Source organism: Malania oleifera, chromosome 2 (genome assembly GCF_029873635.1).
Source record: "Malania oleifera isolate guangnan ecotype guangnan chromosome 2, ASM2987363v1, whole genome shotgun sequence".
NCBI classification, from domain to species: domain Eukaryota; kingdom Viridiplantae; phylum Streptophyta; class Magnoliopsida; order Santalales; family Ximeniaceae; genus Malania; species Malania oleifera.
Window position 1 is genome coordinate 151225133 of NC_080418.1, and position 21214 is coordinate 151246346.

A 21214-nucleotide genomic window follows, 5' to 3' on the forward strand; every position below is an offset into this window, starting at 1 on the left:
TTGGGCCCAACCATGTATATAAGCACCTATCATCCACTCAATTTTTCAATGTGGGACAAACTCACAAGTAGAATTCTCAACAATCTCCCCCTCACTTGTGAGTTCCAACTACTCCCCGTTGAATAGAAACTATCTCCCTTATGGGAGTAAGCCCATTTCCCCAACAATTGCTTAAGTGGGCCTTATCACAAGCGCCTTACGTGCCTCGGTTTGCATTCCATGTGTCTTCGAACCAATCCTACCTCCCACGTCTTGACCCTATTCAGATCCATCTCAGACCTAGATGATCCTTATTGGCCTCGATCACACACTTGGTCCTCCAACTATTAGCACGTCAGGAGAATTAGCTTCACGTCTCGACTTTTACAATGTCGCTCACCCAGAGTTACGAACCATCGACTTTAATACCACTTGTTAGGAAAGTAACAAAACAACTAGCACAACAGATAAATATTTTCCAAAAATTAAATCTGTGACGAGCAAAAATAACCAACCTGTGACGCCCTAATTTTCATACCATTTTTTTTTCATTTCTAGTAAATAATAAATATTAATCTAACACCTGCCACATCACAACCTCTGATACCATATCAACAAGAGCCGACCCGAAGTGGGGAACCGAGTAATGAGTCTATCTCATACAAACAAACTTAACAACGAAAGTCAATATTTACAAACCATCCAAAATACAAATAACTAGAGTTCTAACCATATATATATATATATATATACATGTCTAAACACATTCCCAAAAATCAACAAAATACTCTAGGGAAATTATTCATCCATAGCTCATAACACTCACCCTGTCTATCAGGGTAACAACTGCCATTTATCTCGGAGCTCTATCTACTCGTCTGTCACGGTTTCTTGAAATGTATTAAATATTTGGGTGAGACACCTCTTAGCAAGACAGAATAAATTATTTACAGTGTGTGGCAGTATGAGTTTAGTTATATCATATTATATTCATTTAAGTAATTATATCATCTAATAAAATATACAGATATGTACTCATAATCATATAGATATAAAACATAATCTTTTATAATTTAATTCCATTTCCCGAACTCATACACATGCAACCAATATTAATCAGTAGAAGTTCCCGAGGATAGGGGAGATTACACGCCCATATATGTAGTGCCCCTCTGCTCTGATATCGTTTGTAACCTTACCCATATAACTCGGGTGATGCTACAACTGATACTTATCAGGGCACTCACCTTACTTAGTAAGCCCTCAGGTGGAGAGTTTTACTTTGCCCTAATTATTTATGTAATTAAACTCACACTCTTTCATTATTCATATTCATTTTACCATCTAGCTTATGAGTGTCCTCGGTAACCAGTTCATATTCTGTGTGTAACTCATGGTTGCCTTGTGGATATTTACCATGTCATGCTTCCCCCCATGATCAGGGTTGTGTGGCCTGAAGGCTTGATCTAAACCGCGGTTGGCCTACCCGGTTAGATCAAAATAAGAAATCCATCTGTTCGTCTGTAGTATGATTGGCCTGCCTAACCTTGGTTCGGGCTCTAGGGGGCAAAACTACCCTTCTCACTGGCTCAATTAACTATCACGCGACACCCTCCACAAGACCGTGTGGTTGCACTTATCATCCCACTAGCAACGGTACCGTGCTTTCAGAAATACTCTAGTCCATCAGGGTTCTCATTTCCACTTTTCAATATTTGCATTTTAGTATTCATATTTCAGTATTCACATTGTGATATTCACATTTCAGAATTCCCATTTCAGTATTCACATTATAGTATTCACATTGCAATATTTACATTTCATCTCATATCAGTATATAGCTCAATTCAATATTTCTGTACCAACATATCTTATATCATCAAAACAAGCACATTTGTATCTCACATTTATCATATCACTATAAAACATATTGGTAGGTCATTTTTCATCGTTTCTAGTAATAACCATTTCTGCATATCATGTTTCATCATTTCTATAAAACATATCTTTATTCCTCATATTTTCATTTCGGTATCAACGTATCATTACATCTCATATTCTCATTTCTTTCCATTCCAAAACATATACATATTTATTCCATTTTATCACAATTCCAGTGTAAAACATTATTCACATTCCTCATGCCACACAATTTCGTCTGATATTCACAATACAATATTTACAGGGAAAATATCATAATTTCATTTTCACATATTTACTCAACTAGAAATTTTTAAAAATAACTGTTATAATTTATTCCCCTTACTTGACTTACTGAGAGGCCTGCTAAAAACCCTATATCCACGCCCGCGACATTCAGAACTCAAAACCCTGAAATTATATTTTCCCCAGTTCAATTAACCCAACCCTAGAATTACAATTATTTTAACATTTCCAAAGCCCACACACACTCCCAATACTAATTAAACTTTAAAAATAATTAACGGATATAATTCTACTGTCCTCACCCTAGCCTTGGAGTGGTGCCTAGGAAATTCAAATTAAAAATCTGCTCCGATTAAAATGACAAGGATCAGAGTTAGGACCCCGTGGGGGTGTCTGATCGTCGATTTGGCTAAAGATTTAAGGAAAAATTGAGGAGAGAGAGAGAGAGACAGAGAGAGAGGGAGAAGGAGAGAGAGAGGGAGAGAGAGAGGAGAGGAGAGAGAGAAGAGTAGATAGAGCGGAGGAGAGATAAGGAGACGAGTCGAGAGAGCATTTAGAGAGATAGATGAGTATAGAGGATCCCGAGAGAGAGAGCGAGAGAGAGATTACCTTATCCTAGGAGCGGTGCTTACGACGCCCTAATCACGAATCCACTCCAGTGAAAATGTTGGTGGCCGAGATAGGAATCTAGTGGTATTTTCTATTCTTCAATCAGTCGAGTATTTGTCGATAAAATGAGGAGAGAGAGAGAGGGAAGGCAAGGAGAGGGGGATGAGAGACGGTGAGAGAGAGAGAGGAGAGAGAGCGAGAGAGAGAGAGAGAGAGAGAGAGAGAGAGAGAGAGAGAGAGAGAGAGAGAGAGAGCGTAGCTCTTTGGATCTCAGAGAGGAAGGGAATTGATTTCCTAGGCAAGTATTATATATTATTATAATAATATTAAATATATATATTTATTTCCATTTAATTAATTTTTTTTCATTTTAATACTACTTATTTTATTTATTTAATTGTTATTATTATTATTATTATTATTATTAATTAACATATTTTATTAATTTATTTATTTAATCAATTAACTAATTAATTTATTAATTAGTTAATAATATTGTAATAATTATTTTTGGGGTGACAAAACTAACAATAATAATAAATCACACACCACAATTGTAACGATCCGAAGAATAATGGTATTTAAATAATAAGAAGAAAGTGAATTGAAAACAAGAACAGAAGGAGGCAGTCGACTTCGAAGCGTTCGTCGACGACGTTGCATTTTGGATGGGATAATCCTGAGAAATTTTCTGGGCATCGTCGACGAACACAGGGGTTTTGTCGACGAGGGTTCTTTAGGATCTCGTCGACGAAGTTCTGTCTCATCGACGAGAAGATATCGAGAAAGGATTTTTGGAAGCCTGGAATTCATTGACGAGGGTTGAGGTTTGTCAATGAACTTTCTACAGGACTCGTTGATGAGGTGACGTGGCTCGTCGACAAATCCCGTAGTATAAATAGGGTTAAACATGATTTTTTAGTTCATTTTATGCGCAGAACCTCTCTCTCTCTCATCCTTCTGTTTCTCCTCCTTCTCTCTAAGTTTTTGGGCAGAATTTTTGCCGGTTCGACAATCTGAAGCCACCACGACGCTCCTGGGAAAGTTCTCTGCAAGTCTGCCGGAGCGGATCGTCAATGGGGTTGAGTTAGAAAACATCCCAAATCTAGGGTAAGGATTTCTACTCAGTATTTGCCTAGTTGATAGTTGTAGAAAGTGTTGTACGCGTAGAAATACTGAACTTTAGTTTTAGGGAATGTTGTTTTCAAGGTGTTGAACAGGGAACCTTGCGGGTGTAGGAGTGTTTGATTAGGGGTTTTTCAGGACACAGGTAACGGGATAAACTAAGCTAGTATTTTATGAAAAATATGTATATTGTTATAGCATTTGATTTCAGGAAAATAAATATATTTGTATATATGCTTTATATTTGGGAAATACTGCTAAAAATGATGGTATGTTAAATATACGAAAAACTTGTTCAGTGTGGCATGAGTAGAAATTATAATGAAAAACTATTTTCTGGGAATGTGTTAATGATACGAATTTTTATAATGGAAAATCGGCATACAGGCTGAGATTTTTATATATGTTTGCCCACGTATAGACCGAGCTATGTGTATGATTTGTCGGCATACGGGCCGAGTTATGAAAATGATTTTCCAGTGTACGGGCTGTGCTATGTGTATGATTTGCCGGCATATGGGCGGAGCTATGACAATGATTTGCCAGCGTACAGGCTGTGCTATATATATGATTTACCGGTGTACGGGCCGAGCTATGGTAAAATGTGAAATTTCGGCGTACGGGCCGATGATTTTTCATGGTATACGTATATATGCAAAATGATATGATTGATTTGATAATTAATGATATGAAATATCCATGTATCACAGTTTTAGTATATGTTATATGATATCAGAACCTGGTTGGCTTGATTTAGGCTAGAACTTGCACGGTACCGTTGCTATGTGTCCATAGTCATCATGATCATGATATTTGTGTTAACGCCACTGTACGGAGTGGTGTGAGATTGGATGGTCGATGTGATTTTTAAGAAGTATGCGAGCGCCCCTAGTGTACGGACCAGGTCTGGCAGACCCATCAGACTTACAAACTGTACTTTTGACTTGGCAGTAGTCGGCCAACCATTGTCAGGTCCCGCCTTCGGGCTACACAACCCAGTTATGTGGGGGTAATACATGACAATAGCCAGCTAACCTACCAGGATTGTTTTCGTATTATTATTTATATGAGATGAATTATGCTATGGAAACCATTATGTTCTGTCAAGTTTGATTATACATGTTTTCCCAAAAATGATGTATATACAGTTTTATTGGTTACGTTTATGATTATATGTATATCACATAAATGCTCATGTTGCCACACACTAGTGTTAGTTTATTTCCCTTACTGAGAGATATCTCACCCCAAAATTTTATAAACATTTTAGGAACCCTTAATAGGAGAGCGGGTAAGGCCCCGCTGATCTAGTATGGTTAATTTGCCCTTCTAGAAGGGTAAGTGTTTTGATAGGATCAGATGTATTTTGTGGGATGACCCTAGATATCTTTTGGGTTGTGTACTGTGTGTATATAAATACAGTTTTTGTAGTAACTTTGGTCTTGTGATGGATGATTCTGTATTTATAATATTAAGATTACATGTTTCCTACTGTTTAGGCTTTAGTTATGTGTTTTGATGTATCCCTGGTACCCACGGGTCCAAGTGGATCATGATCAGCTGAGTTTTGTGATATTATATTATATTATGGGAAAAAAAATGTGGAAATTAAGCAGGTTGTCACAACAGTAGGAACACCACGATTTTTAACATGGAAAACCCCTCCAATGTGAAGGGTAAAAACCATGGGGCCTATGAGACCCAATAAAATTTTCACTATAATAGAGGCAAAGATTATAGTAATACAATCACCAAAAATGCTCATAAACTTAGAGCAAAAAGGATTTCCAAAAGAATCGCGATAAAATAAGAATGAGCAGAAAGAAGTCACCCAAACACAGTTACTTTCAATACTACAAAATCAGGTCCTCCAAAGCTCTGAAATAGATCTTCACCGTCCTGATCGAAGGTCAACAAATCCCGAACGCGCTCTCTAAATTTCAGCAAAATCAGATCACAGAAGGCCTTCCGATCGTCGAGTTGATGAAGATTGCACAACACACTCTTCTGCCTCACACACCGCCACACACACACTATTGCCAGCACACTCAAGATTTTTTTTTTCTTTCTCCCTCTGCAGCGGCACTCAACTTGCCACCTCCTTTTTCATGCTCTCCAATAGCTTGCCGCATACACTTTAATTTGCCCTAATGGGCTTATGCACATGGGTCTTATTTATTTATTTATTTATTTATGTGGGTTGGACCCAACAAATCTCCCCCTCCAGCCCATAAGAGGAAGGAGACATTCATTAAGATTATCAAACAATTTTGATACCGGTTGCCTCGGCACACAACTCAAGCTTCACACGGGGACACCACCTTTGTCATCATATCAGCAGCATTCGTATTAGTGTGGATCTTCTTGAGTTCAAGCAACTTAGAATTCAAAACATCTCGGATCCAATGATATCTCACATCAATATGCTTTGATTTACCATGAAAGGTTGAATTCTTACTGAGATGAATAGCACTTTGGTTATCACAAAATAACGCATACCTCTTCTGAGTGAATCCAAGTTCACGAACCAATTTCTTCATCCACAATAACTCTTTACATGCCTCAGTAGCTGCAATGAACTCAGATTCTGTAGTGGACAAATCAACACATTTCTGCAACTTGGATCGTCAAAACACAGCTCCCCCAATAAAGGTAATCAAATAACCTAAAGTAGATTTCCTCGAGTCTGAATCTCCAGCCATGTCTGAATCTGTATAGCTAACCATAACAGGTTTTTCAAAACCAAAATAGAGTTTCAAATCAGCTATACCACGGAGATACCTCATAATCCATTTCACAACATTTCAATGCTCTCGATATGGATTAGAGAGAAATCTACTAACTATATCAATCGTATGAGCTAAATCTGGCCTTGTGCAAACCATGACATACATTAAGCTACCAACTGCAGATGCATATAGAAATTCCATATCTCTATTTTCTTCATCATTAGAAGGAGATTGTTTACTAGTTAACTTGAAATATGTAGCAAGAGGAGTACTTACCACTTTGGCTTTCTCCATGTGAAACCGTTGAAGTACCTTCTCAATATACTTTTCCAGAGATAGCCATAACTTCTTAGCACTTTTGTCACGTGAGATTCTCATGCCAAGAATCTATTTCGCGAGTCCCAAGTCTTTCATGGCAAAAGACTTGCTCAACACGTGCTTTAACCTGTCAATTCTAGAAGCATTGTGATCAATAATGAGCATCTCATCAACATAAAGTAACAAAATAATGAAATCATCATTAGAGAATTTTTGAACAAATACACAATGGTTTGAAGTCGTCTTCCTGTAGCCTTGTTGAACCATGACAGACTCGAACTTCTTATATGTCTAGGAGCTTGTTTAAGCCATACAAGCTCTTCTTCAATGTGCAAACATAATTCTCCTTACCTTTCACCAAAAAATCCTCAAGCTGGTTCATAGAAATTTCTTCTTTAAGATCGCCATGGAGGAAAGCAGTTTTCACATCCATCTGCTTAACCTCCAAATCAAGACTAGTAGCTAAGCCCAAAACAATACAGATTGACAACATTTTCACTATTGGTGAGAAAATATCCCCAAAATCAATCTCCTTTTTCTAACTAAAGCCTTTGACAACTAATCTAAATTTGTACCATGGGAGTGAAGAATTCTCTTCTTGTTTTTATCTATAGACCCACTAATTTTTCAAAGCTCTTTTACCTTTAGGTAATTTTACCAGCTCAAAAGTGTGGTTGTCGTGCAGAGATTTCATTTCATCTTCTATTGCACTAAACCATTGTTGCTTCTACTCACTTTCAATAGCTTCTTCATAACACTCTGGTTCTCCCTCATTAGTTAAAAGAACATATTCATCTATAGGATATCTTGTGGAGGGCTGTTGGTTTCTAGTAGACCTTATGAGTGAAACTGTTGGTGGTTCAATAGTCGAAGTACCTTCCTCATCAACAGTTTCGTGATCTTCCACCACATGATCATTTTGAACATTTGCCTCTGCATCGTACTGATTTCCATTTTCAACTGTATCAGGAAATTTTTTAGAAGGAATCAGATCCAAGTCAACTGAGCCATCACTATCTTGAAACTTAGAATTTTCTGTCTTGCCAATGTCTTCAATGGTTTGATCCTCCATGAAGACTACATCACGACTTCTCATAAGTTTCTTTTCCATTGGATCATAAAACCTATAGCCAAACTTATCCTGACCATACCCAATAAAAATGCACTGCCTTGACTTGACATCTAACTTGGACCTTTCATCTTTAGGCATATAAACAAAGGCTTTGCAGCCAAGCACATGTAGTGTAGTGCCCCGACCCGCAACGTGGTCCCGGAGTGCTTGTAAAATATATAAATACTCTCTGATACCAATTGTAGCATATATAAAAGCAACCCACCCTAACCAGGGAATCCCGAGTGCACTTGTTAGAGTTCTATATGCTCCCAAATACATACGCACCACTATCTGACTACATATTACAATCCCAACATAACAAAATGAGATATCTGGTATCTCACCAGCTCTGATAACCACTCCTAGAAATCTAATCCTAACCCTGAGGTAAGCTAGGCACGATTCCCTGAAGGACCTGAAAAATCATTTGTATAATGGGGTGAGACACTTCTCAGTAAAACGAATTATATTAATATCAGTGTGTGACCAACATGAGTTCTTGTGTGAATATAATGCTTCCATTATTTAAATGTATATGATCTGACATTTAAAACTATACTACACTATATATCTGAAAATACATAATATATGAATAATAAATTGACAGCTCAATATAACCCTTTTATAATAAATTTGCCTATATATGCATAAAAGATACAATCGGGACTGCTGTATTAGCATCGTCACACTATCATATACTCATACGACATGCTTCCTCCTATAACGAGTTGTGTGGCTCGAAGGCTGGACTCAACATATGGTCCGCTAACCATAACTGAGTCAGACAAGGTAGTAAGTACGATTGTGCCTACCTATGGTCATCCAAAACTACATCGGACGGCCCCCCTTGGCAAAAACCTCGGAGTAGTACGGTGGCCCAGGTCACCAAATCGTCTATCCATCATCACACTATCATCCTAGTGTGATTGCACTCCTTGCCAACATATAGCTACGATACTGTGCTAGTAACATCACATTTCATATCCACAGGGCTCTAGAATCATATATGGAAATTTACATAATAAAATTGTATTATATCTCATTTCATGTAAAACCTATCATTTAATAACTCTCGGCTCCTACCGTCATATTAAATCTCGGCCCTCGGTCGTCATATTAAATCTCGGCCCCCGGCTGTCGTGTTAAATCTTGGCCACCGGCCATCATATCATACTATATAATATCAGTAAAATCATTTTGTTCATATATACCATTTAAATACTATTATCGTGCTACACAATTTTTATTTGATACATCATAACTAAAATAAACTGACGGGGAAAGACATAAACTATTGAAAATAGGGTATGAGCATCTCCAGGGCTTTAGTTAACTTAAACTATTTATTTTATAGAAAATAGGATATTTCAAACCAATCATGTTAATTTTTCGCAAAACATATAACAGTCAAAACCACCTTTTATATACCCGATTTGTTCAGAAAATCATATATTACAATTTAATTAGTCCACCTTTCAAAATTAACTAACATAATATAATCCCCTTACTTGGCTTACTGGGAACCCAAAATCCATGTCCTGCAGCGTTCGAAGATCAAAACCCTAAAATTACATTTTTCCCAAATTAATCAACTCAACTCACAACATATTCCTTATTTAGTCTTTTCTAGGCCCCATATACTCCAAATTAACAATAAAATTCTAAAATACCCTACTTACCCTAGTTTTGGAGTGGTGCTTGGAAAGTCCAGATAAAAAATCTGCTCCACTAGACTTGTAGAGAATTTCTTCTAGATCCTTGTGGCGGCTTCCGATCGTCAAATCAGGCGACGAACAATGAGAAATCGTAGAGAGAGAGTGAGGGGCGCAAGTTTAGAGAGAGAGAGAGAGACAGAGAGACACAGAGAGAGAGAGAGAGAGAGAGAGAGAGAGAGAGAGAGAGAGAGATGAAATTTCTTAATGAAGAAGCAACCTAAAATTCTATTTATAAGTCGTTGACTTGGCACAATTTGTCAACAGAATGGGACCTTCGTCGACGAACCGTAGAAGAACATTCGTTGACGAAAGAAAGGGTTCGTAAATGAACCATATGCCTGAAATTTCTCTCGGTAATTCTTTATTGATGATGCCTGAATTTCGTTGACAAACTGTAAAAGGTCATTTGTCGACGAAAGCAGGGGATTCGTCGACGAGCCCTACTATTTGCCCTTTTTAAATTTTCCTTTCTTCTTTTTCTTTGTTTATTTCATTATTTCTTGAGTTCGGGTTTCTACAATCTCCCCCACCCCCTTATAAAAATTTCGTCCTCAAAATTTGCTAATTGATTTCCATTACATCCCTTGAATTATCATCGATCTGCTGATCCGACTCTAGGAAGAGCCGGCGGCCACCCACTTAGCAACCCCGTCCCAAATTTATTAACTACCCTCACTTATGGTGGAGGAATACTATGGTTACACATACTGTCTCAGGAGATTACAATATCCATAAAAAAACTCTCCTAGAGACCATCCATAAACCATAGCAATAAACGACGGACAAAACTAAACAACCTATTCTAAGAAATCTATATACAAAACCAACACTTACGCCGCTCTACTTACTAGTTTAACGATGAGCTTCTTCGAATAGTTGTGGATACTTCTGATGTATTTCTATCTCTGATTCCCATGATGCTTCCTCCACTACATGATTACACCAAAGTACCTTTACAAGCGGAATCCTTTTTGTACGCAACTCCTGTTCCTTATACTCTAGAATCTGAACCAGTATCTCCTCACCAACACATCGCCGAGCTCCAAAGACTTGTAACTAATCACATGCAAAGGATCTGGAATGTACTTCCTCAGCATGGACATGTGGAACACGTCGTGAATCCTAGACAATGCTGGAGGTAATGCAATTCTATACGCCACCGGACCAACTCTTTCTAGAATCTCGAATGGCCCGATGTATCTGGGGCTTAGCTTCCCTTTTTTGCCAAATCTTATTACCCCTTTCATTAGAGCAATCCTAAAAAATATGGTATCACCTACCTCGAACTCTAGCTCTCATCTACGTGTATCCGCATAGCTCTTCTGCCGACTCCGTGTTGTCTTAATTCTTTCCCTGATAAACTAGACCTTCTCAGAGGTCTGCTGAACAAGCTTCGGCCCCAAAATTTTCCACTCACCGACCTCGTTCCAATACAACGGAGATCGGCACCTCCGACCATATAGTGTTTCATACAGTGCTATCTCGATATTGACCTAATAATTGTTATTGTATGCGAACTCAACTAACGGTAGATATTTAATCCAACAACTCCCGAAATCTAGTACACATACCCGTAGCATATCCTCTAGAATCTGAATTGTAACGCCCCGAACCCTTAAACCAGGGTCCGGTGCATTATACCTGATAATATCCTGATAAATCATAATCCATAACATACATAGCGGAAAACATAAACATAATCTCCATATAACATATACCAAAGTACCAAAATACCAGAGTTTACTATTTTCTATCTATAAATCCATAAAATCCAACCGTCACCTGCATTTTCGTATATACATACATCTCCAGAACATTTTAGTATTTTCGCAACCATACTTTCTCAATGGACTTAAATCATAAAGACTTAAAACATAAACTTAAACTTAAACTTTATACAACTCCTCAATATATAAAAAATATACCATTTTCTCTTTAAAACCCTTGAAAGCTATAAACCCTCGAGCTCCTAAGCCTTACCTCGAGGATATCCTGAAAAAGACATTCATATTTGGGTGAGACACATCTCAGTAAGGGAAGAAAATATTCATATTAAAACAGTGTGTGGCTAACATGAGGTATATAGATATCATTTTAATACATTTGAAAATCATTAACATAACTCTAAAATCATTTTTCTAAACCTGATCAAACACATGCAGAGATTTAGCCCACGAGGTTACCCAAGGATAGGGGTGGTTATCCGCCTATAGAAGTAGCACCCTTTTACTTTGATACTTAGGTAACCCAAAGGTCACAACTAAAGTATACTAGGGCACTCACCTTACTCAGTAAGCCCTCAAGTGTTAACTTGATCTCGTACTTACGCATTCAACAATAGTTTACCAGCAAAGGCCCTAAAGATAGGGAAATCTATCCGCCCATACAAATAGGTTCCCTTTGCCCTAGTACGTTATGTAGCTACTGCCATATCTGAAGCTACTAGTGCACTCGCCTTTCTCAGTAAGCCTTCAGGCGAAGAGTTTGTCTCGCCCAATCGTAACATGTTTTACATACATAGATACTTCTAATATCATAATACTTTATTCTTTTTTGTCATTATTCATTCGTACACATTTGTTCATGTTCATAGCTTAAACATTGCATTTCATTTCACTTTAAGTGACTCTTTCCCATTTACATCTTTCACATTTGTCATTTCATTTCATTGCCATTTCATTGTCATTTCATTGCATAACATTTTCATTTCATTCCTTCGTACTATAGTCGGTCTTTAGTCATCATCAATTAGTCCACATAAAAATGCACTAGAATCTGCTACAGTTAGTCCACATAGAAATGCGCTAGAATTTTCTTACATGGTTGTCTTTCAATTGTCTTACATTTACATGGTTGCGTTTAACATACACAGGCAACGTTGTCCATCTCACATTTTATTCTCAATACTTTACTTGCTTAGCCTGCATCTCATACATTTAATATATATATTTGCACAAAATCTCATGCCACACAATTTAACAGTAATTTCATACATATTTTAGTAAAATAGGCCAACCCACATTTAACATTTATATGTTGAAATTACATTTCATTTCTTGCATAATTCCTCAGAAATTACTTTTCACTTTCATTCGTTTACTTTTACATATGCATACCTACATAAACATTCTAGGCTCATAAAACATGATTTTACATGGTTGGCATTTTAAACCCACATAAAAACATATATATATATATATATATATATATGTATATAAAACACATAATCCATTTTAATTCATGAAAGACCTGATTTAATACATAAGTTTCCCCCTTACCTGACTTTCAAACTACGCTGGCAAGATCCCCGAACCGATATCGCAGCGTCACTTGGACCCTGAATCCAAAAATCCTAATTTAATTAAAATAAATTCCAACTAACTCAAATCTAAAGAAAAACACCTATTTACTACTTCCTAAACTCCAAATAACAACATTCGTTAAGGAAATCCCAAAATAATTCACTTACCATGATTTTGGGATGTTTCCCAAACCCCTCAAACCAATGATCAGCTCCTACAGTCTTGCAGAGAATGATCCTACGAACCTTGTGGTGATTCTAGATCGTCGAATCGGGTCAAAACTAACCCGAAATTGAAGAGAAAAGACTGAGAGACCATTTTAGGGAGAGAAAGGAGAGAGAGTTCTCAAAATTCACGTTGAAATATGAAGAACAACCTATTTATAGGCAAGGCTTCATCGACGAGACATGTGGATTCGTCGACGAGGCACTGTAGAGACTTTGTCGACGAGAAGATACCTTCATCACCGAAATTAAGAGTTCCAAAAATACTCTCTCGGGATTCCTTCATCGACAAGGAACTGGTGTTCGTCAACGATCTTAGAAGGGCACTCATTGACGAGGACAGGACATTCGTCGACGAGGCTTGCTATTCCTTCTAAAAATCCTTTTCTTTTCCCTCATTACGCATTAATCCATTTCATTTATTATATTTCCTAATTATTTAATTTTTCGGGTCATTACATTCTCCTATCCTTAAGAAATTTTGTCCTCGAAATTTTACCAACTAATCATGCTTTCACATTACTTGAATTCATTTGCTAACTACCATTATAAGAACTCTACATGCATATCATCATATAAATCATTCCATCATTTCTCAATAAAATTATTATACCTGCTTCTCTAATGGCATCCTCCTCAGCTCAAAGTGTATACAATCGAGGTGGACCACCTCTTCCAAGTGGTATCTACTGTTTTCCCTGTCCTGATTCTGAGTAGCCACCATAGGCAAAGGTTCTTGACAATTTTTCCTGTGGTGCCCTGGCTTACCGCACCTGTAGCAATTCAGAGTGCCATACCAGCATTCGCCCCTATGCCTCTTATCACATTTTGGGCATACAGAGCCCATTGTTTCTTTCCCTTTCTTTGCTGATCCATGACTGACCTCAAACTGATAACTAGATAATGCAGGTCTCTTCTTCTACTCTGAAGGCTCAGTGCTGCCCTGGATACTCTTTTCCAGCACCGAAGCCTTATCAACTAATTATGAAAAACTATGAACCTGAAACCCGACCACCAGCTCGTAAATCCTGCGCCTCAGGCCTTTCTCAAATTTCTTGGCCTTCCTTACTTCGTTTGGGACCAGAAATGAAGCAAAACGCGACAGTTCCACAAATTTAGCAGCATACTCCGCAACCGTCATATCCCCCTAAGTCAGATTGGTGAACTTTTCAATCTTTTCCTCTCTGACAGACAAAGGAAAATACCTGTCAAAGAACAGCTCCTTGAATCTCTCCCAGGTAAAAGCTATCTTTACGACCCTATGATCCTCTAGTAGCTTCGCAAAAAGCCACCAACGCTTCACCTCTCCTGTCATCTTAAAAGTGGCATAGCGGACCTTCTGTTCATCTGTGTAGTCGAGTACAACCATAATTTCCTCTATCTCCTGTACCCAATTCTCTGCTGCCACTGGATCAAGTCCTCCTATAAAGGCTAGAGGGTTCATCCTCATAAACTCTTTAATGCTGCAACCCTATCCTGCAGGAGGACAGTTCTGTTCCTTTGGATCCTTTTTCATTTCTACCTTAACTTGACAGACGATACCTCACAGCACCTTAGAGGTATCTATTTCTTCCTTACTAGAGGTCACTGAATCCTCCCTTCCTTCTGCCTCTACATTCTCATCTCCAGAATCCATTCTGAAAATAAGGCAAAAAAGAGATAAGAATTCCATATCATAACTTCAAATATCAAAATCATTAACTTAAATCCAATAAAAATCCAAAATCTCCATATAAGGACCAGTCTCACAATTCAGAAACAAAAACATCTAAGGTTTATCGTGGCTTTTCTGAGGCCGTCGACTGCTTCAGAAAAATCATAGGAAATCATCGACGTATTTTCACCTCTAAATTGCAAAACAAAATCCTATGCTTCCCTACACCAAACCTATTTCTCAGTGCCTAACCTATCCATCTCCCATTCTCATCCTAACTCATTCCTATACTCTAGTATAAATCATTCCTAAATCCTCAAAATCCCAAAATTATTGCTCTAATACCATAATGTAATGCCCCGAACCCTTAAACCCGAGTCCGGTGTGTTATACTTGACAATATCCTGATAAATCATAATCCATAACATACGCAGTGGAAAACATAAACATAATCTCCATATAACATATACCATAGTATCGTAATACCAGAGTTTACTATTTTCCATCTAAAAATCCATAAAATCCAACCATCACCTGCATTTCCGTATATACATACATCTCTAGAACATTTCAGTATTTTCGCAACCATACTTTCTCAACAGACTTAAAACATAAATACATAAAACATAAACTTAAACTTTATACAACTCCTCAGTATATAAAAAATATACCATTTTCTCTTTACAACCCTCAAAATCTATAAACCTTCGAGCTCCTAAGCTCAACCTCGAGGATATCCTGAAAAAGAGACATTCATATTCGGGTGAGACACATCTCAGTAAAGGAAGAAATATACATATTAAAACAGCGTGTGGCTAACATGAGGTATATAGATATCATTTTAATACATTTGCAAATCATTAACATAACTCTAAACTCATTTTCTAAACCCGATCAAACACATGCAGAGATTTAGCCCATGAGATTACCCAAGGATAGGGGTGGTTACCCGCCCATAGAAGTTGCACCCCTTTGCTCTGATACTTAGGTAACCCAAAGGTCATAACTAAAGTATACCAGGGCACTCACCTTACTCAGTAAGCCCTCAAGTGTTAACTTGATCTCGTACTCACGCATTCAACAATAGTTTACCAGCAAAGGCCCTAAGGATAGGAAAATCTACCCGCCCATACAAATAGGTTCCCTCTGCCCTAGTAGGTTATGCAGCTACTGCCACATTTGAAGCTACTAGTGCACTCGCCTTTCTCAACAAGCCCTCAGGCGAAGAGTTTGTCTCGCCCAATTGTAACATGTTCTACATATATAAATACTTCTAATATCATAATTCTTTATTCCTTTCTGTCATTATTCATTCATACACATTTGTTCATGTTCATAGCTTAAACATTGCATTTCATTTCAATTTAAGTGACTCTTTCCCATTTACATCGTTCACATTTGTCATTTCATTTCATTGCATTTCATTGTCATTTCACTGCATAACATTTTCATTTCATTCCTTCGTACTACAGTTGGTCTTTAGGCATCATCAGTTAGTCCACATAGAAATGCGCTTGAATCTGCTATAGTTAGTCCACATAGAAATGCGCTAGAGTCTTCTAACATGGTTGTCTTTCAGCTGTCTTACATTTACATGGTTGTATTTAACATACATAGGCAACATTGTCCATATCACATTTTATTCTCAATACTTTATTTGCTTAACCTGCATCTCATACATTTAATATATATATATATATATATATATATATATATATATATATATATTTGCACAGAATCTCATGCCACACAATTAAACAGTAATTTCATACATATTCCTGTAAAATATGTTAACCCACATTTAACATTTATATGCTAAAATTACATGTCATTTCTTACATAATTCCTCAGAAATTACTTTTCACTTTCATTCGTTTACTTTCACATATACATAGCTATATAAACATTCCTAGGCTCATAAAACATGATTTTACATGGTTGGCATTTTAAACCCACATAAAAACACACACATATATATATATATAATAACACACATAATCCATTTTAATTCATGAAAAACCTGATTTAATACATAAATTTTCCCCTTACTTGACTTTCAAACTACGCTGGCAGGATCCCTAAACCGATACCTGCAGCGTTCACTTGGACCATGAATCCAAAAATCCTAATTTAATTAAAATAAATCCAAACTAACTCAAATCTAAAGAAAAACACCTATTTACTACTTCCTAAGCTCCAAATAACAACATTTGTTAAGGAAATCCCAAAATAATTCACTTACCCTAATTTTAGGATGTTTCCCAAACCCCTTAAACCAATTATCAGCTCCTACAGTCTTGCAGAGAACGATCCTGCGAACCTCGTGGTGGTTCCAGATCGTTGAATCGGGTCAAAACCGACCCGAAATCTAAGAGAGAAGGCTGAGAGACCGTTTTAGAGAGAGAGAGTGAGGAGAGAGAGTTCGCAAAATTCACGCTGAAAAATGAAGAACAACCTATTTATAGGCAGGGTTTCATCGACGAGACACGTGGATTCGTTGACGAGGCACTGTAGAGACTTCATCAATGAAAAGATACCTTCGTCGTCGAAATTCAGAGTTCCAAAAATACTCTCTCGGGATTCCTTCATCGACGAGGAACTGGTGTTCGTTGACGATCTTAGAAAGGCACTTGTCGATGAGGACAGGACATTCGTCGATGAGGCCTGCTATTCCATTTAAAAATCCTGTCCTTTTCCCTTTTTACCCGTTAATCCATTTCATTTATTGTATTTCCTAATTATTTAATTTTCTAGGTCATTACATGAATGGTCCTCTCTGACTGACCATCGGTCTGCAGGTGAAAAGTAGTACTAAAAGTAAGTTAAGTTCCCAATGCTTCATGTAGACTCTTCCAAAACTGAGAAGTAAACCGCGGGTCTCTATTTGAAACGATGGACATAGGCACCCCGTGCAATCTGACTATCTCCTGCACATAAAGCTCTACCAGCCTATATATAGAGTAACTAACTTTAACCAGAATGAAATGAGTAGTCTTCATCAGCTTGTCAACAACTACAATATAGCATTCTGTCCCTCAAGTGCTGATGGCAGTCCCGTGACAAAGTCCATGGAAATGTACTCCGAATTCCACTTAGGAATGAGAAGTGGTTGCAACGGTTCTTCAGCCCTCTGGTACTCGGCTTCACCTACTGACACGTCAGACACTGCTCAATAATAGAGTAATGTAATAACCCGAAAAAAAAATTTAATAAATTAAAATTATTAATCAATTAATTAGTTAAACATTTTAAATTAATGTATTAAATAAACAAGTAAAAAGAAATAGTATGAAAAAAAAAAACAATGAAAAAAAAATTAAGACTAATTATTAATTAATTAATTATTATTGAAATAATTAATTAAATAAACAAATAAAATGAATAGTGTGGAAAAAAATTAAAATAAAGATATGTATATTAAATTATATATGTACACACACACACACACACACACACACACACACAAATATATATATATATATATATAAATTTGAAATCCAATTCAATTACAAACCTTACTTCTTCACGCCTCAGGATTTCAGACTCTTAGATTTTCTTCTTCTCTGTCTCCTGCTCGTCCATCCACTCCTTCGTCTCCGCCTCTCTCTCTCCCCTCATTTCTCGATGAATCCTCAACCAATCAGGAAACGGAAGGTGCCATTGGGTTCCTAACTCTGCCACCGATATTTCTACTGGAGCAGATTTGTCGTGGGAACGACTTAGGCACTGCTCCTGGGGAAAGGTAATTTTTTTCAAATTTCTCAATTTTTGGTTAAATCTGCTGTTAAATCGACGATTGGACACCACCACCGGGTCCTAATCGTCGTTGTTGTCATTTTGGTGTAGGTAATTTTTCAATTGGGGTTTTCTAGACCCTACTCCAAAGCGAGAGTGAGATTTGAGAAATTTGACAATTTGGCTAAATTTAAGGGTATATTTATTTATTCAGGAATTATGGCCCTAGGAAATATTTAAATAATATTTTATTTAGGAATAATTTATTGGAGTTAGGAATTTTTTATTCAGGGTCCGGGTGAGCGCCACAGGTATTTTTCGGAGTCCCTGTTGGCGTAGTTCAAGAAATCAGGTAAGGGGAAAAATATATATTAAATCAGAATTTTTATGAATTTAAAGAAAAATAAATTGTGTTATATGTACGTGTATATGTTTCAGTATGGGTAAAATGCCAACTGTTTAAATTATATTTTTTTTTTCAAGTTTAGGGCTATTTATTATATATGTATATGCGAAAATGAACTGATGAAAGTGGGAAATATTTTTAGAATAATTAAGTAAGAAATGAAAGGTATTTTCAGTATATAAACATTAAATGTTGGTTGGCTTACTTTATAGGTAGTGTATGAATTTTATTGCTAAATTGTGTGGCATGAGATTCTGTGCAAATATATGTTAAATGTATGAGATGCAGGCTAAGTAAAGCAATGAAAATAAAATATGATATGGACAATGTTGCCTGTGTATGTTAAATGCAACCATGTAAATGTAAGATAACTTAAAGACAGCCATGTTAGCAGATCTAGCACACTTTTGTGTAGACTAACTGATGACGACTAAAAAGAGCTGTGTTAGCAGATCTAGCACGTTTCTACGTAGACTAACTGATGATAGCTAAAGACCAGCTGTAGTACGAAGTAATGAAATGAAATGTTATGCAATGAAATGATGATGAAAAGGCAATGAAATGAAATGACAAATGTAAATGATGTAAATGGGAAAGAGTCACTTAAAGTGAAACGAATGCAAAGTTAAGTTATGAACAGGAATGAATGTGCATGAATGTATAATGACAAAAAAGAATGATGTATTATGATAATAGAAGTATGTATGTACGTAGAACATGTTACGATTAGGCGAGGCGTACCTTTCTCCTAAGGGCTTGCTGAGTAAGGCGAGTGCACTAGTAGCTTCAGATGTGGTAGTAGCTGCATAACGCACTAGGGCAGAGGGAACCTACTTGTATGGGCGGGTAGAATTCCCTATCCTTAGGGCCTTTGCCATTAAACTATTATTGAACACGGGAGTACGAGATCAGTTTAACACTTGAGGGCTTACTAAGTAAGGTGAGTGCCCTGATATGCTTAAATCGTGACCTTCGGGTTGCTAAATGTATCAGAGCAGAGGGGTGCTACATGTATGGGTGGGTAATCACCCCTATCCTCAGGTAATCTCGTGGGTTAAATATTTGCATGTGATTGTTTAGGTTCAGAAAACAATTTCAATGTTATATGATGATTTGCAAATGAAATAAAATGATATCTATTTAACTCATGTTGGTCACACACTGTTTTAATATATTGTTTCTTCCCTTACTGAGATGTGTCTCACCCGAATATGAAATTATCTTTTTCAAGATTTCCTCGAGATCGAGCTTAGAGAGCTCGAGATTTTATAGCATTTTTGGTAAATAGAAAGAGAAAATGGTATTATTTTTTTATGTTAATTTTGATATGTATATTTTATGTTTTATGATTTATGTTTTAAGTTTTACAAGATATGGATAGTTGTGAAACATACTGGTATTAGTGGATAATGTTTTGGAGACATGTATATATTTGAATACACGTGGATGATTACTTTATTATAGATTATAGTTAGAATTAGTAAACTCTGGTATATTGTTATATGGAGATTATGATTATGTTTTCCGCTGCGTATGTTTTGAATTATGATTTATCAGGATTTTATCAGGTATAACACGCCGGAACCGGGTTTAAGGGTTCGAGGCGTTACAAGCAATCTCTCTTTTCATGTTAGACCACCATAAATATTCTCACAAATCTCTGTACATCTTTGTGCTCCCTGAGTGTACTATATATAAAGAGCGATGTGCCTCTTCGAGGATGGTTCATTTAATCTTAGCATCATTTGGTATGCATATCCTAGTGTGAAGTCTCAACACCTCGTTGTATGAGACATTGAAATCTGCATTCAACCCATCCTATACTCCACTCACAGTCTCTACCAGCTCTGCATCTTTCATCTAAACTATTCTGATCCTTTCCCGTAAGGTCGGTTGCACTACCAAGCTAGCAATGAACACCCGGTGACTTCCTTCCACTAACTCCACACCCAACCTTTCCAGGTCCATCCCAATCTTATGTTGAGCCCCAATTGTTGTGACTGACGTAGGCATTGACTTCCGACTCAAAGCTTCTGCTACCACATTAGCTTTTCCTGGGTGGTAACTGGTAACTAATAGTATAGTCATAGTCCTTTATTAATTCAAGCCATCTCTGTTGCCTCGTGTTTAACACTTTC